Genomic DNA, 13,132 nt, shown 5'->3' on the forward strand with positions numbered 1-13,132 from the left:
AGCAGCAGTGCTGTCATCCAACTTAGCATCTTTAAAATAGCACAGCTTAGGGACAAAAACCATATAGATGACAGTTGATATGTCTGAATCAAAACTTGCATGTGCTATTCATATCTTAAAGATATAACGGAAAAGTTGGTATATTTGTTATTGATGAAAAAAGAGAAAGTTTGTATGCCTTTATTTATCATTTGAAAGCTACATCTCTGACCCAACATAGCTTAGGTTTCATTTGAGAGACAAACAACACTAAAGACACCTCAAGGAGTGGTCTTGAAATGAAAAGCTTCTGAATGGACCTTGAGGTTTTTGTTCATTAAGTACCTGATTTTACATAGCTAAAATAGAATCCTACCTTGACTCATTACATGAGGATTTTTACATCTTTCTGGAAAATAGATGCTATTTCAGTTAGATATAATGTGTCTGGAGTCATTCATTGAAATTCTGTTGTTTGTGTTCATATTAGAGGAATTTAACAGCACCTCTGTGTTTGAAAGCTACAGGCCTATGAAATCTTGCAGAAATGACACACACTGAATGACAGAAGCAACAATTAAATAGGCAGACTGAGATGGCTTTGCATGATTTTGCCCACCACAAACATATGGATCACATATTCAGCATGAGTATTTGATATGGCATTATTTGGTGTGGGACAGCCTTTGTGCCAAGCTGCCCTAATGACAATGTTGTTTTCAATGCAGGGCTTGGTTGTCCTCATTGTTGCTTCATAACACTATGAAGTGTTAACAGAAACTTTGCCATGACACAAAGGAATTCCCAGGAAAATAACAGAGCTTTGTTGTTTATTTATTCACATCAAGCTCTGGATGTGGTGACAACTCCAGCAGAATGAGGGTAAACAAGCACTCACTGCAGTAACTAAGCAATACAGCTCAGACCAAGAAGTGGGCATCTTGTTCTGTGATGGATTAGAAGGGCATCTGAGAAAACTGACAGAAGATTTGAAAAGATAAACTTTTTTTACCACTTTTATCATCATTTATCAACAATGACAAGCATCCAAAAAGTGAATTGTAAATCTTGAGTCCCCAGAAACAGAAAAATAAAATCCAGGGGAAAAAAAATAAAAGTGTTGTCTACAGGGAAGCCCATTGTTCAGGATCAAGGTACAAAGTTGCTACAAAGGAAATGCAGATAGAATACCTCTGTCAAAAAAAAAAAAAAAAAAAAAAGCAGCAAAGAAGGTCCTGGCTATTTATTCAGACCAGAGGTAGCCCAGAATATTGTAGGCTAGCATGGCATTGCTATGAGGACCAGGCTGGTGGACATCCTCAGCACTGTGCGATTTCTGTCAAGTGTGCTTGCAATGATTTCCATAACGCCAGTTGCAACAGGAACAGTCGGGTAGGTTGCACAGAGGTTACTTGGTGTACCTATCATAGTAACAGGATACCAGTCCAACCTGATATAGTAACAAGCACACAGTAATTAGTCTGGGTGTGAAAAAGCAGCCCTGCCAGAGTTGTATATCTTGACTATAAATAGGTGGGCACATGGACTTCTAGTACTTATTGAAGACATTTTACCTCTCCTGCTTTAGATTAAAACCATCAAGTTTAGAAAAAGCCACCAGCAGCTCAGTCAGACAAGGGTTTTTGAGTCCAGAGACAACAAGAGCTTCAAAGTGGGAAGCAGGACATTTAATTGCTGCTTCTTTTCTCCTAGGCCTTCCTGTTGAGCAATTTGTCATATCTGATTGAGGCTGGCTGATTTTATAGTGCAGATGACAGGTCTAGGCAGGCAGCGCTGCTTGTACAGTAGGACCAGGAGGAAAGCCCAGGTAAATCTGTGCCGGCTCATGAAGTTAAAACAGTTTTGCATATGAAAAGGAAACCATAACTAATTAACACCAGGCAGGTGGTCTAGCTGGAAAACTAAAATCCAAACTAGGTCACAAGGGAATATGGGACTTGGCAGATGAAAATGTAACTGAAATCATCTCCTAAGACCAGCCAAGTGAGAGCAGAGCCAACTACCCTGATGAAAAAATATGCCTGTGCTAGTTATTTCTGGGAAAAACAAGCCAAGGACAAATGACTGCAGCTCTCAGAATGAGCATGATTACATTTAGTCTTCAGGGCTTTGTTTCTAAAATAGTTTTTTGTTAAATGCTAATCTTATTTGGTCAGATTCGCAGTGAGATCAAAACCAGTTTTCATGGTGCTTTAAGAGAATCAGCAGGGAAGATGATTGGGGGTATCAAGTATTAAAACAAAGGGAAGGGTGTGAAAATTTATGTCAAATTTTGGTGGGACTTGGAGGAAGCAATAGACCCTTGCTGAGTTATGAAAGCAAAAGCAAATATCAGCAAAATACAGAGCTGGCTATGTATCAACTACAGTATCAGGAACTGTAACCAGAACAGTGGGAGAAGGTTTTGTTTGGAGGAAAGAAATGGAGAAAGTGAGATTTGTGAGGTGAAAGATTCTGTTCTTTCACTGAAAGCAATGACTGAACAAATACAAACACTGTGTCTTAAAAGTTACCATGAGTAGTGTATGGACTTTGGGAAACTGAACACCCAGATCACATATTCAATTGGTGGCCCTTAGGGAAACTGAAATTATTCCGTCCCCTTAAATTCCTGAAATGCAATCCTATGACATACCTAAATGTTAAAGCAGACTGATGGAGACTTACCCACAAGCTAAAGAAATAGGTGATAGATTTGGACTTTTAAAAGCTTATGAGAGCTTGCACTTGTGTAAGGTAACAATGCGTACAAAGTCCCAGCTATTCCTGCTGCTGCAGGTAGATTATTCCACTCAACTCACTGTACCTGTGGCCAGAATATGTCTAATTCTCCATGTGAAAATCTTGAGCTGTGCATTTAAAACACACAAAAAATACAGCCTGTAAGATCAATTGACTGTATTTTAATGGCGTTCCTTGGCAAGCAATTCAGTGAAAAGCTAATTGCAATCAGCAAGCAGAAGTAGCTCTTTAGCTTTAATCAGCCTCATGGTACCATTTATACCTCCTACTATAAACACTATTATGGTAATTCTATAACAATTCTCATTCATGCTTCACTAGGATCATGATTGTTCTACTTTTCGCAGCAACGCTCACATGTAGTCACTTATATAACATTATACACATGCCTAAAATACAGAGGCCCAAGTTCTTACTTCGTCAATAACAGTGTAAACTACTGCTGCCAGGTAAAGCCCAGACTCTTGTATGAAATCCCTGCCTTTCAAATATTTTTTCAGCCATATTTAAGTATGTACAAGGCAAGGCATAAGCTACTAAGGGATCACAGTTTGCTTGTAAAGAAAGTCTGGGACATGGAATGATGCATTCTGCCAGATCAAACTAGAGTACTTGAAGACTTAACTGTCCTCATTTCTCCATTGCTAGCTCAGCTGAAGCAATTGCCATTGCTTCAGCTCCACACTATGCAGGCCACCCAGAGTAAATGAGCCCAAATAAACTTCCAAACTCATCAATGTGGTTGATGCACTAACCCAGTGCTGAAGTAGATTAGGAAAACCTCCCCATGCTTACTGATGAGACTGTTGGCATAGCAAACATCCGTCAGGGTGAGTAGCATCTTCTGGTACCACAAGGTTTGCAAGGTAAATGTGTCATGTATAAGAGAAATGAGCCCAAACATAAAAAATGGTTCTTCCCTTAGGAAGACAGAAAATAGAAGTGATTTGGCACAAAAGGCTCAGGAAACTATTTCATCTAGAACACAGCAGCGTGGAAGAGAAAAAGTTAAGACTGGGATGACATAAAAAGGACAGAGTGGATACCAGAAGTTAGAGTGGCAGCATGACAATGTATTTTATAGCTCTTAGTGCATGAGAAGAGCTGTCAAGTTTTTGCATCAGACTGGGAATAGACCATGCAGGAGCTAGAATCCATTTCACCAACACAAAGGGGAAGTTTAATCCTCCTTTCATATCATGTTCTCACTAATTAACTGCTCCCAAGACATTGTGCTGCTAACTTTTTTCTTGTATCTCTCCAAAAGTCTTCAGTTAATGAAAAATAAACAATTCAAAAAATGAAAAAAGACAAGTCTGGAAACTGATCAGCCAGAATCTCTTTTCTTTACACATTCTACTTTAAGCAGTACACTGTCCTTCCAACAGGCAAGAATATTCTCTGAATGAGAGCTAAACCAGCTGAATACCATTGTCTAAAAGCTCCATACCATCACTGACCTGCTTCAGTAAGCTGTCTGCTCAAATCATGTGGGAGTCTTCTATAGTTTGTGCGGAGAAGAATGATGGACTAATTGATACAGTCATCATAGTCTCTATAGAAACACTTCTCATTGTCTTGAGGGAAACATATTTGAATCTGTAAGAACCTTTATTACTTATATTAAAATTATTCTCTTGGACAATTATCATATTGACTTGGGCAATGTAGACTTGGGCATTAAGTTGAAACCAAGCTATTAAGAAACCACCCTGAGGTGATTTTTTGTAAAATTTTAATTATTGACTTAAATAAAACATCAGTTATCTTTCAATGAAGTATGCTGCTGCATTTAGCCTTTCCCTTGGGTTTAAAAGGTGTGCTCAAATGAACACTCAGAGACAACTCTGTTATTATAATTTCTATATTTATATTGCCAGATAAGTGCTTGTTGTAGTCTAGAGAGGGACAGATAGTAGTCTAAATATGCTTGGACTACTCAGCAATGCAAATGAATATCACAGGAAAAGAGGTTTTGGGAGAATGAAATAGAAGAAGGTCGGTGTTTGGCTCCCATAGAGCAAAGCTGACAGTCTGTGTTGCAAACTCACTGCATGGCTACAGGAAAAGGCAGGCACTTTAATAAGAACGTCAAGTGTTCAGCCTGGGTCACCTGGGCAAACCCTGTCCCGGACCAATTGCAGGCAGGTGCCAGACCTGAAATACTCCCAGACTACAGGAAAGGAATGCCCAGGGCTAGACTATTCCTCTGCCAGGATGCAACTGCTGTTCTTATGGCAGTCAGCCCAGGCATACTGAGAATCCCATTATGGCTTTGTTGTGCATGCAGTCCAAGGGAAGACAAAATGGCCTGGGAATCACATTATGGAACTTCACGAGATTTGCCTTAGATGCTCCCATTCCTGTCAGGGCACATGTTGACTGCACATGTTCAGGGCCCTGACTGCTGCCAGGGACAAAGGCAGCACTGGAGACAGCCCCTGCTTTATGAAGCAGGAGTGGTCCTTGGCAGAAGAGCTTCACTGTCATAAAGCATCTTTGTCTTTACCAACAGCAGAGTGACTGGATAACATCTTTGTTATCAGAGTGCTGCAAAGTGTTTTGTAAGCACTTAAAGTGAAGACAATGGGTACCCTGAAAAGGAAGCAATAGATGATACATGGGCTACTGCTAGACATGGCCCAAGGCACACTTCGGGTGAAATCAGAGTCATCCCATTGGCCTCCCTGGGATTTGGATAATGCCATTTTGGCTCCCTGACCACCAGGCACAGTTTGTACTGTTCATGTAGATTATGTTGTTACCCTTTTCAGCTTGATTAGCTATGCCAAAAAATTGGAGGCTTGAAGGTTATTCTCTTTAAGAGGAGAAATTGATGATGGAGTCAGATAACTTGCACACAGTTCTCTCTAGCTGCAAGCCCTGTGTTCTGAAACCCAGGTAATATTATGCAATGTGGGACAACTTTGGTTTTGGCCAAACACATTAATGCTTTTGAGCATGATCTTACACCCCTTTGAGTAGATCACAGGCTTGTGTTCTGAGAGGCTGCTATAATTTCTTTTACACACTTACACAGAAGAATTTCATAGTTCTTTTTCCAACATTTTTGAAGGAAGGATGGCAGCTTGGTCTACTTCCTTCAATGAAATCATGCCCACCTCATTTCAGTCTGCGTGTTTCACTGTAGCCGTTCCTCACACCATGTGATTTTCTCTCTCTATTGCTCTTCCATTTGGTATCAAATTTTCTGCACATTTTGTGTATTTTATGCACAATAAAAATCAATAAAACAGATTGAACAATGAAATGTTAATGAATAACAACTGAGAGGCTGCAGCTGTTTCATTTTAAGATGCTTTTAATCTCCATTACCATAGAAAGCAACATACTTTTCAGCGACAATGGTTACCAGGACAGATGTACCATCTTCATCAGTAATGATAAATCACTGAAAGACCTACTCAGCTGCAGCATTGCTGTGAATGATCTGAGTCAATTAGTTGAAGCTCCTACACCAAAATCTAGGAGTCTCTGTGCAGCATCACTTTCAAACACTCAGATCTATGGAATTGTTCCATGAAGTGACTGAAGCAGTGCAGCCCAGGCTCTTTCCATCTTTGCTTGTCTGCTTAGGGACACAGGGGAAAGTTAAGGCAAACCAGCTCAAGGTGGGAAGTACTGCACATAAATTACAGCATGCTAATCCCTTCCACAGATGCTCTCATTTAGGTGTAAAATGGTTTAAGGTTATTGAAGTTCCATGCCACTGGGATTTATTTACATTTCCTGTAGGAGGCTGTGGTTTGATGTTACAAAATGGACAACAGTGATACCAGCTTAAGAGAAATTTCCCCAGTTACAAAAGGAACAACAAAAATCCCCAAAAGAACCAAAGCAAAATATGGTCTGAAGTTTTTTTAACTGATTTTGCAAACAGATTAGTTCACCAAACTTATTCACAATGAAGTCACACAAATAGCATGCCACAAGCTTTCCTTTTCTTTCTGATAAAGTTTGTTCTAGAAAAATTGAGGTTTTATGTCCATGTTTTACTGTTAGCAATTAAGGATAGTCCCATTGTAATCAATTTTGTTCAGTTCTGCCCTACTAACTAGCACAGTAATTGCAAAAGTGATTTCAAATAACTGTCTTAATTAGCTAAATATGTACATGCATAGTTAAGGCAGAAACATGAGAATGTCTATTCAAAATTTTCCTTCATCATCCTGTACTTCTGCAAATCCTTTAAGTATTTGCACAGTTGCCAGGAAGCCTAACACAGAATTAGTGAATAATATTAAGTCAGTGAATTCTCTCTGGTTTCTGAGGTACAATCCAAGAAGAATAAAGCTCATCTCACTGAGATTGGTGCATTTGGTCAGTAGGTACCCTGGTCAGGTAACAGAAAATACCTGGGATTACAAGTGTCTGAAAGCAATGTTCTAGCTCTGAGGCCTATCTGGAGATAGGAAAGTTAGGACCAGAAAGGGAAGACTTGGAGCCAGAGTGTAAATGAATGTGCACAAAGTGGAAGGAAAGAGTGAGACCAGTTTTGAGTTGTAGTACTTAAAATCCCCCTAGGAGCTCCAGGAAATGGGCCAGGATTTGGCAATCTTAGGAATTAGACCTAGAAGTGATCTCCTGACATGAAGATGGACTGAAGCTTCTTTGTGCAGTAGGAAAAACCTCAGTAACTCTACAAAAATGCAGCAGGAACTATTGAGTGGTACTGCCCAACCAAGTAAGAGACAATAATCTTTATTCTGCACTTTTCTGTGGTTGGACACACTGGATAGATACTGGCAGATCTGCTGTGGAGGTACCTGGGACAATTCAGAAATATTAATCTCGATTTCTAATGAATAAGTCAATGCAATTCCAGTGTCCTTTAAAGTGTTTGAAACTCTTTAAAAATTTACATTCACTAAACCTATTGTCTATTTAGGATTACATCAACATTAGTCAGTAGCATTCTTTGAACAATAAACTAGAGTCCAGCTCCCTGGCAAAACTCACCTTGATCTGTATTATCATTTAGGCCGCACCTGAAAACCTCATTAATTCAAATAAGCAATAGAGACTGAAATAAAATTCCATTCATGCTTAATTCTCCAGTGTGGTTTTGAAAAATCTTTCTTCTTTAGCCAGTCTTATGTTACATGCTGGATGGTCTTTGCTTTGACCACCTCATAAAAAAAGGCTCATAAATACTTTCATGTGTTATTTAAACTAGCGGTACTCCCTGAGGCACCATGCTTTTATTTTTAAAAATCCTTTGTGTATTCCTAAAGCATTTCTAAACCAGTAGCAGAGGTAAATGTGTATTTTAACCCAGGCAAGCCATGTTCTGTCAATATCAGAACACAAATTTTCTTACTCCATGCTGATAAGAATAAAACATTTTTAGCAACTTCCACTTGATTTATGTGCTTCCCTCCTAAAAGTCAGCAATTTCTGATTATGAGTGTAAATAGCTGAATTTTTTTTTTTTTTTTACTAGATGCTTTCCAGAATAGAAAATGAGTTCTTAGTATGCTATAAGCAACACACTGGGAGGATCTCCCTTTCTGCTTGGGAATTCTTTGAAAGGAGGAAGGAGCATCTGGGATGGGTGAGACCTTGGCTGGAGAAGAGTGTCAGTAGTACAGGTGTGGGGGCAGTGACTGTCGGCATGTGGAGCAGCTTTTGTTTTCCCTAATTGACAACTATGGATAGCAGTGGAATTAAGTTCTACTGCAAGCAACAAAAAAAAATACAGCAATACCGGTGGAATATCACATTTAAAAAATCAAATGTAAAGTAGAATTTAAACCAAAAATATTAGAAATTACACAGGCAAAATAGGCATCAGGCAATTGAATAAACCCAAATATTCCAGAAAAGCTAGACTAATTCTTTCACATTCCAGTTTTGCTCTCAATTTGTCTTTCAACAGGCAAGGAAAACCCCCAAAAAAGTCTTTTTGGCTCACAGCCTGGGCATATTCTTCTTGGCAATTTATAACCTGTGAGCTTCTTTGCATTGTCCTAAATTAGTACAGGAATGACATCATCCTGAGTGAGACAGGTATTTTCACCCCAACCTCCTTCAATGACCCAGGCTGTAGTGCCCAATCAAAAATACTGACAATAAAACCAAGAGAGAGATGATTTCTAGATATTTTCCTTAAATTCTGCTGTTGTGCTGGTGCATTGGGTTTACATGGCAGGTAGAGGAGGGGGCTACAGGAGTGCCTCCTATGAGAAGCTGCCAGAAGGTTCCCTGATATCTGGCAGAATCAATGCAAAATGGTTCCAGAATGGATGTGTTGCTAGCTTGAGTAACAAGAAGAAAAAAAAGTTATTGGGCAGATGTAATTGTGCTCAGGGAAGAAAAGAGTGAGAATATGTGAGAGAAACAGCTCTGCAGATACCAAGGTCAGTGCAGAAGGAGGAGCAGGAGGTGCTCCAGGCACCAGATCTGGGATTCCTCTGCAGCCTGTGGTGAAGACCATGGTGAAGCAGCTCTGGCCCTGCAGCCCATGGAGATCCATGGGGGATCAGATATTCACCTGAAGCCCACACTAGAGCAGCTGGATGCTCAAAAGAAGGCTGTGATGCCTTGGATGGCCCACACTGGAACAGGCTCCTGGCAGTGACTTGCAAACCTTTGGAGAGAGGAACCAGTGGAGAAAATTTCCTGGTAGGACTTGTGACCCTGTGGAGGACCCACACTTTAGTAACCTGTTCTTTATGGACTGCATCCTGTGGGAAAAGACAGGATTGAACAGTTCATGGAGACCTGTTGCCTGTGGGATGGACTCATGCTGGAGAAGTTCATGAAGAACTGTCTCCTCTGGGAGGGACCCCACTCTGGAGCAGGGGAAGAACTCTTATCCCTGAGCAGCAGCAGCAGAAACAATGTGTGATGAACTGACCGTGACCCCTGCTCCCCATCTTGAGAAGGCAAAGCCCAGGAAGAATTCTGATTGGTAATAAATTCAATTAATATCCACAGGTTGTGCCTGTTTTGTCCATTATGGCAATTAGTGAGTGATCTTTCCTTGTCCTTAACTCATGAATAATTTGTAATATTTTCTCTCTCCTGTTGTGGAGAGGAGTGATAGACCATGTTTGATGGGCATCTGGCATCCAGCTGGGATCAACCTGCCACAGCTGGAATCTCCTTGGACATATGAAGATCAGCTGGTACAAGGAATAACCTTTTTGTTCATGGAGTTCATGTCAGTGCCTGTCAGGTCTTTAAAGGTTCACATTTCTTTATTGGATTAATTCCTATTTTGAGTTTTTCAGGAGAACCTGCCAAGCACTAATTCTTGCTGAGATGCATCACTAAGACTCATTTACCATTTTAGAAGCAGCCGACCTGCTAGATACCATATTTTAGAACAAATATCACAGAAAAGTGTTCACATACCCTTTTTAACAGATGTTTAATCAAATGCTCATATTGTCAAGACTTCCTTTCATTTATCCTCACAGTTTTTAAAAAAACAGACATTGAGGAAAACAAAATAAACTCTCCCGATCCTTGTCCAGACATCTCAATTACTGGGTAGCCTATCAGGCTTAAAAAAGGGGTGAAGAAAAAGAGGTTTATGAAGAGCTGAGAATTCAATTTAATCTGGGAAGGAGAAAAGTGGCATTAGAACTGGTCTAATAACACTGGATTTGAAGCAGTTTTTTCTTTAAAACTGTTTCTTCCTCCCTCCCCCACACTCAGATCATTCCCTTCAGACAAAAGCAAACCTTTCATAACACCTTTACCATTCCGTTGGCACAGCAGATCTAGGATTCAATTCCAGTTCAGATGTGAAAGGCTGCTGGACAGTAACTATCTGTTACACACCTTGACAGTAGCCAACATGGGAGCCATGGACAGGAGCAGAAGTGGACATAGGAGCTTTGCTTGTAGGAAGTTTTCTCCTCCAGACATGTTACCAAATTCAAGAGGTTCCTCCTTCCCTGCAGAGCCACCAGCCTTGAATTTAGAGGTATGGGAGAACAGGACATGTCATCTCCATATATTTTTGTGGTCACTAAGGATGACCATTTTCCTTATCTCTCATTGCATCCCATGCATCATTTGGAAAGGCAGAGTTAAGTCACAGTGGTACCCTCTAAAAGGACACAGAAATTAATCAGGAGAAGGATAAGTGGGACTGTCTTTAAAACACCAAGTCTGTTTGACCCACTGGGATCTGTGGGAAAGAAAAAAATAAGACAATTAAAATAGAAGTAATACTACAAACAGTACTACAAATACTACAAAATGAAAATGTACATACAATAAAGTATGGACAGCACCAAAGCCATTTGACCTTTTTGTGTGTTGGAGAAATACAAATTACAACACATCTGTAATCTTTCCATTGTCTCAACACTGGTCTAATGTTTTTCTTACTAAGAGGTAAAAGACATCAGATACAGTAAGTCACTTACCTCACATGACATAGGGAAATCAGAGGGTACAGTCTGGCTGTCCTAGATATTGGAGTTGTACTTGCACTCTTTCCAATAAATTGCTGTTGACCCACAAAACACCAGCTCAAACTGGAAAAAGTATTTTCATGAGGTGCATTGGAGGACAACAGTTGACAAGAAGAAGGACTTTTTCCTGCTGCTATATACACCCCTTACTTTCCTAGGCAGCACCCAGGGGATGCACATGCTGTACAACTCTGCATGGGGTTCAGTATTTTAGCTCTGGTGCTGCCTGGGCTCAGCTGTCCCTGCAAGAGCAGCAGAGGTGTAAGTGAAGATCCCCAGTTCAGAGGAGGGTCATACATGGCTGTGCTGCCATCACATAAGCTTGGCTGCTCCTGCCGTGGAGCACTGCTTGCTCTTCTTTCCAGGGGATTGGTTAACCCCTAGACAAATTATGACAAGATATTTCAGCTAACATGCACTCTGAAATGAACCACAGATGCTGGCATGGCATACAACGTGCTCTCTAAGCCAAAGAACATCTCCTAGCCTGGCTGATCCTTTCTCCCAGACTGTTGCCTGTCTTTTAATTTCTGAGAGACAAGTAATGATTTTCCCATCAGTTACGTTATTCAACCTGCTTTTTAGCCTAGCCTAGCCTGGCCTTTTATTTTTAAAGATCCAGAATGGTTTTTATACACCATGCATCCTAAAATACTCTTAAATGAAGGAATAGTAGAATGTTTGCAGACTGATGCAGACAGCATTTGACAAACTTAAATGCTGTGGCAAAGTAGCAGACCCCACAAGTTAGGTTTGTGGGCAGAGGATTTTACCATTACCCTATCTGTTTTTTGGGTCTTTGGTGTTTTACATCTGTCCTGATTAGTGTTACTAAAGCATGGTTCTTTTAGATTTACTGTCTGTGCTACAGACCTGAAAATCTGCGGAGTTCAGGCAGAAATGATCATCAGTGCTGGTGGATAAGTAAAATGACACAGTTGCACAGATTCAACTGTTGGCTGTGTTGCTTCAAATCATAGAAGTGTCTTTCACTCCTATTTTGTTTTCCTTCCTCTTTGACGCAAAGAAAACTACAAACCACAGTAGATTTATAAGAATATATAAGGATATCAGAGTTGTTTAGTTTGACAGCTATGGCCCCATAGTTAATTTTTTTAATAGGCTATGTCACTAGCATCACAGTTAATATATGTTTTGGAGAATTGATGATTAATTTTATTTGTAAACTCAATGCAGTTGTTTCTTCCTGGCATTGTATCTGTAGACAGGCTTAAATTTTGCATGCTGTTGTTAAGAAGTGCTGTAATGAGTTTGAAACAAAACCTTTCTTCTATCTATAAACATAAATACATGGTAATCTGTTTATTTTATGCAGGCTATCTTTTGGAATCACTGAACATGAAGACAAAACAGAAAATTCTCCTTCAAGTGAAGATATAAAATGAATGAGTCATAAGGACCTGACATGTGACTCAGTGACTTGATTCAAATTTAATTAATAGAAATCCAACCTGTGTAAAAGAGATAATATGCCATGACAACATGACATAGCTCTGCTATTGCATGTTCTTGCAGCATTACTACAGGAACTGTGAACACAGGGAATTACTGTTATATAATATCAAAAGCCCACGGTCAATGGAGTTAAGGCATGGACTCTGCAGATACATGAAGTAGGGCTGCCTTTGGAACAGCCTGAGCCCAGCTGTGGCAGACCAGGCCCTGCATACCTGGTCTGAGGCTGCTAACGAGCAGGATGGGCACAGAACCATCTGCTGATGCTCTGGTGCTCCATTCATGGTGTCACCTGACTGATATGACAGAAAAGCACGTGATGGGTGGCTAAAATACTAATTTCTGCATAAACATGGAATTAAAACAGAGCGTCTGATGATGGATGGGCAGGACACATGGCAGTACTGGGTGCATTTGGGAACTCCACATATCCACACTGATCCTGACCACAATTAATGCTG

The sequence above is a fragment of the Lonchura striata genome, chromosome 2 (assembly GCF_050655825.1).
Source record: "Lonchura striata isolate lonStrDom1 chromosome 2, ASM5065582v1, whole genome shotgun sequence".
Taxonomy (NCBI): Eukaryota; Metazoa; Chordata; class Aves; order Passeriformes; family Estrildidae; genus Lonchura; species Lonchura striata.